The sequence below is a fragment of the Medicago sativa genome, chromosome 2, assembly GCF_051527215.1.
Source record: "Medicago sativa cultivar Bolivia chromosome 2, Bolivia_mono, whole genome shotgun sequence".
NCBI lineage: Eukaryota > Viridiplantae > Streptophyta > Magnoliopsida > Fabales > Fabaceae > Medicago > Medicago sativa.
In genome coordinates, this window is record NC_140750.1 from 12,311,383 (window position 1) to 12,317,371 (window position 5,989).

The window sequence follows — 5,989 nt, forward strand, 5'->3', positions numbered from 1 at the left end:
TTTATAAATAAGACCGGAGTATATTATATGCTTTGTTATAATAATGTTTTAGGGACACCGGTTAGTAGGACCCTTATCATATTTTTATATCAAGTGCATGCGTTGTTGGTTTGAGTAAGAAATGATGATTTTATATTGAGCGTTTGTAATATAAAGAAAACGTCCCTTTCATGAATAAATCAGCGAACATAATGTCACTGTTAGATAAACATGTCACACAATACATGAATGGATGGATGTAAGTACAAGACTTCACTACTGTGAACATGTACAATGTCGTGATGCCATCGGTACAAAATTGTCGCGATACATAGCATTTGCCTTTTATATTATACATGGCCCCGTCTACCGTGCACGACCTCACTAGGTCTCTCACGGTGAGAGAGTGGTTTCTTTTTTTTTTTTTTTTTTTTTTTTTTTAAAGGAGAGTGATTTCTATTGTTTGATTAAAAACAGCTACATGATGTTACAATAGTCTGTCCACACCAGAATATTTTTATCCTCTCTCGCATACATTATTCTCTCTCTTATTTTGGATCTTCTAAAAACCCCTCTCCTCTCATATCTGGAAAACATCATAATAAATACGGATAGCAACTAGTACGCACTGTCCACCACCCACATTAAGCTTTCTTCTCTTTGATTACCGCGGGTCATTATGAATTGATCGAACCATGTCGAAGAAGGAAACGAGAACGGCAGAGAAGAGGAAGAAATGAGAGTGATTGAAAAAAAATGTGTTTTAATTTTTTCTTTTAATTTCTCATAATCTGCAAACTAGCAGCAAGCATAAAAATTGTTGTTTCATGATTAATTTTTGCACTGTAATTGGCTGGTTTAGTTTAAGAGGTTTTATGGAAATGGGTTATTGGAATTTACCTCTATCCACCGATCCACACTGTTACTAAAAAAAATCCCAAAATTGTCCTTAGTTGTTGCAATTTGGGTTGTTATGTGAGAAAATAAGAAGGATATGGTTAATAAGCAAGCAAGCAATCTGGGTTGTTACCTGAGATTGTGATGACAGAGAACAGATAAAGTGATAATGAAATAAAAATTATTCAATGTTGACAGTATATGTTAACAACTATGGAGCAGCACTATCCAACGGCTACAAAATAAAATTTGCCACACCTTTGATATAAAAAAAAAAAAAAAAATTGTCCCTTACCCACAGTGGGAGACCTATCAAGCTCTCCCACCATAGACTGAGCCATTATACATGTATAATAATATGAAAGTGGTTGTTAATTCTTACTTATTTTGATATTAAAAATAATTTAAGTATGTTTTAAGTTATTATTTTTTCTTCTTAATTCTTACTTATCTTGTGAATGTTTTGTTTTCTTGTTTTTCTTCTCTTCATTTTCTTGGGTCTGATGTTTGCTCTCCATTTTTTCTTATCTTTTATCGTTTGAAAATGTTATGGTTCTTGCTCCTCTTCTCCTTCTGTTTTTGTTTCTTTTTATTTATATATTTAGGGTCTTGTTAACCGGTTTCTCCGGGACACTGGTTAAAGAATGCAGAAGTAAAAAAATTGTTTTGGAAATATAAACGGTTACTTTTGATTAACTAATTATTACACCATTTTTTTTAAATCTTACCTCTTTTAACTGCTTAACCAATGCCCTGAGGCACTGGTTAACATTCTCCATATATTTATCTACGATGTTGCAAGGATGTTGCAGTTGGTTCATCATCTACACCCTATTTGCTTAAAAAAAAGTTTAAGTTGTAAAATGTTTATGGACGAAAATTATAGAAAAATATTAAAGATTTTGGTTGATTATATTGTTTATTTTTTTATTGTGAAACTTATTTCGTGATTTACCATGAAACACAATTAAACAATAAAACTTGATTTTTTTTTAAACAACATAAAACTGGAATTTAACACATGGACTTTATGATGCTTGTATTAGTTATATTTTTTTTGAAAGGACATGTATTACTTATAAGATAACTAAGATGAAAATGTTTGTGTTAGATTTAATTTCATGTAGAATATGTGACATACATGTTTAGACCCACCTTATGAAGTTAAAGTTGTTTATGACAAATTTTTATGATCGTGTTTGTTGTTGCTATTTATATTTTATGGACTGAATATATTCAAGTGAAAGAAATTTTTTAAATCGAAGTGGTTATTAAATATTTTAGCGAAGATATAATGACATAAAAGTTTGTGTATTATTACAATATACTGAATCGACAAAAGAGCATCGTTTAAGGATAGTTGGTGAATACTATCAAGAGTATATAAGATGATTAGACATAGATATGAAAATTGAAAAATTTATGTGAATGATTGAATATTCAAGTTTATAAAAGTAAAAAGGAAATTTTGTAATTATTTGACGAAATGATTGACAATGATATGATGTCTTCAGATATGATGTTGAACACATTCAAGACATCATTAGGGGTGTGACGCAAGTCCAAAACTAATTGATCACCAATGGACTCAACCCACACTCGAGTAGCCTCAAGTCTTGAGTACAATGGTGAAAATACACTATTAGAGTGTTTGAAGTATTTGACGATAGATACATCCAAAGAGGTAAAAGGTACTTGGATCATAAGAAAAAAAACGGTAGGTTGAGGTTTTTCTCTTAATCCACATATAACATATAGTTGTTGGACTACATATTTATTGAGCATTTATGATATAGTCTACCAATATGAAAATGATGTGTGGCTGCTTCATTGTGTTCAACAGCTTGACTTTTAAATTCTCATGAAAAGGATAAATGACATAAGGCCTTAACAAACATGTCATTTCTATAATCTGATTAGTGGTACCAGGATTTTATGTGTGAGTTATGCACACTTGTTCTAGTGAATTGTTGGTTCAAATCTTGCCTATCATTCTATTCGAGGATATGTGAAAACTTAATTTATTATGTAATGGTTCAAATCGTGAGATAACATTATCTGAAACCATGCGATTTCTGGAATAATGTATAAATTTGAAAATTTTCAATGGTTGAATAGAGATCTTTTAGTGAAATGATGTAATGCTTGAAAATTAAAACAATGCAACTATTGTGTCTAAAGTATCCTGAAAGAGATTCGCTGGTATACCCTTCTACATCCGATTGACATAACAGATAGGACGAATCGAAACTAAAGGTCAATTTTCTCACACACTTTAAAATTTATATGTTCTCTTCATCATGTTCATCTTCATCACCGTCTTCATTATGTTATTGCAGCAACTGCAACACAGGTTCTGATTTCTAACACCTTAATTTTTAAATCATTTAACTATTCCTCTCTCATTGGAGATGCTCCAGGTGATTAAATAAAGAGAGCTGATAGGTAAACACCCTTACGTGGTGTACCCCTCTCCTACACCCTTCCACTTGTCACAATAAAGTATAAAAAAAGCCAGCTCAACAAAAAAAAAGTCTACTATTTCAAAAAAAATTGTCTCTCTCATTCAGGATTCAGTTCTCTTCAACCTTTGTCACTTATCCAACCACCCGTTCATCTCCACCACCACCACCGGCCACACCCATCACCGTCCTCAGCCGTCCACCACCGTACTCCGCCGTCCACCACTGTCTTCCCCCCGTCTTCAACCTCGAATATTACCACCACCACCACCACCACCGTCGTCACCGTCCGAAGACTCAGATCTCACAACCGTCGTTCTCATTCCGACCCTTAGATCCACCACTGTCGTCGCCACCCTCGCCGTCGTCGCTACCATCCTCACCCTCTCTCTTCTCGGGATCTATGATCTCTGCCTCACACTCCTCCAAAACACAATGGCAACAACCTTTTTAAATAAATCCAACAAAAACATTTTCAAAGATGCATACAGAGGTGGGAACGACGGCAACAAAAAGAAAGTATTGAGGGAGAAGAGAGAATAAGAGACAAGGGGTTGAAGAGGGAGAGAGAAAGGTAAACTAGAGAACAAGGGTGTAACAGAGAGATAGATGTCAGAGAAAGTGATTGTCCTATTTTTTGTTTTTAATTTTTGGAAAAAGATAGATAGACACCTTTTTTTATACACCTCTGATGTACACCCCATGTGTCAGGGTATTTTAATAATTTCATATCACATCATCACCCCTTTTCATCTCTTCTTTCAATGTTTTTGCCACATGTCACAAATGTGTGTGGGTGTAAAAGGGTGTATACCACGTAAGGTGGTTCATGTATAAGAGCTCTTAATTTTTTGGGTGGATGAGACAAAAAATTAATGCCACGTTGGCAGTGGTAGAAGGTGGATGGAATTATGGGTGTCTGTGTATCTTTTCTCTTAAATAAATAAACTCTCGAGGTGATACAACTCATTTAAACTTTTCTTATTTAAGAAAATAAATAAACTGTACACGATTATCGATTTCCTAAAAGATAACGTCAATGTAGCATTGTAATAGTTTGACCAGGTATAGTCAATGATCAATCCATTCTCGTTTCTATAACTCAAAACAAACTAATTTCTCTACAAGCACATGTACACAAAAATAAAAAAAATAAATCAAAAGGATCAATGAATTTGTATAGAATAATCACAATTGAATCAAAGAATTGTCAAGTTAGATCAATAAAAAAAACTAAAAACTTAGAAAAGTTTGCTAGCAAATTCATCAACTGTAGTTCCCTCAACACGAGAATAAGCTGATTTTCTAGCAAGATCTCTTAATTGTGACAAACTTCTACCTAATTTCAAAGCCAATTTAATTTCAAACAAATCTCCATTTTCTCTTTGTTCTTCATCTTCTTCTAATATATTCTCTTGAATTGAACTTTCCATCATTTGAAAGAATCCACCACAAGCTCTATACATTTCAGAAACCATTCCAACTTGTCCACCATGCTCAAAAGAATTAACAGCTGTAGCCAATGCTCCAGCCATAACAGGCACTATAGATGCCAATGAACCTTGACCAACAAATGTGGACCCCACAGCTGCAATTCCAGTGAGTAAAGGTCCTGCAATAGCCAATGTCTTATTTATCTTCAACACCAAGTTTCCTAATCTCTCATAATCTTCCATGTCTTTTCTCTTCATAACTTCCAACACATCTTTTACTTCACTTTCTAACCCTTCATTCCATCCATTTTTCTTCCAACCCTTTTGTTTTGTTTCATTATTTTCAGAATGAGAACTCTTGTTGCTTCTTCTTGATGATTTTTTTGTTGGCCTCCAATTTGCAGGTTCATATTTTTGAGGGAATTTTTCAAGCATAACTCCTAACAAAGGAAGTGGATAAGCTTTGTCAAGAGCTAGAACTTCTTGAATTGTATCCTTTATATATTCCTCTGTAGGGTTTCCTATTGCTATTGTGGTTTCAATCTGGGACTTGAGCTGTTTGAACAATCTTGTTGCATTTCTTTGCTCCTCAGCGAGTTGTGAAGGTTGGATTTTGTTCATGATAATTAACATACCGGTAGAAGCTGAGAACAAAAGTGCTGAAGATAATTTGAGGGCTAAAAGCGGCGCGCCTGAGCCGCTTATGGCTGCAATACCTGCCATGGCGGAGGCAGTGAGAGTGATCATGTTGATGGAGTTTAATAGAAGGGTATTCCAGTTGTCGCGTTGTTCGCCAATGTTTTGATGCATTTCAATTCTGTCAGATACGGATTCAAGAATTGCATAGAGTTGAGTAATGGTTTTTGTTTTTGTGCTTGGTGACTTAGAAGAAGGAGAATTGTACTTGGGTGAATAATGATAATCATTTTCTTGGATCATTATTGGTATTGTATGTGTAAGTTGGCCGTTTAACTCCTCAAATAGCTTTCTACTTGGTCTTGTTTTTGGAACTACGGAAAGAACTTTAGGGAGTTTTGGGACATTGAAAGATGATTTGATTCTTTCTGAAGAAGAAGATGATGATGAAATTAAAGAAGAAAATACTTGTAAGGAAGCCATATTATATATAATCTGATGAGAAGTTAGATAATTGATCTTTGTTTTTATGTGTGTTTGATTTGTGTTTGTGTTAAGGTTGAGGATTTGTTTGTGAAGAAA

At 34.1% G+C, this 5,989-nt stretch overlaps 1 pseudogene across 1 annotated transcript; it reads right to left on the reverse strand.

The window, feature by feature from the left end:
• Window positions 1-4,491: 4,491 nt before the first annotated feature.
• LOC146944612 (putative F-box protein At4g22030 pseudogene) lies at window positions 4,492-5,989 on the reverse strand (annotated as a pseudogene). The gene has a single exon (XR_015026026.1). The product of XR_015026026.1 is annotated as a putative F-box protein At4g22030 pseudogene (transcript).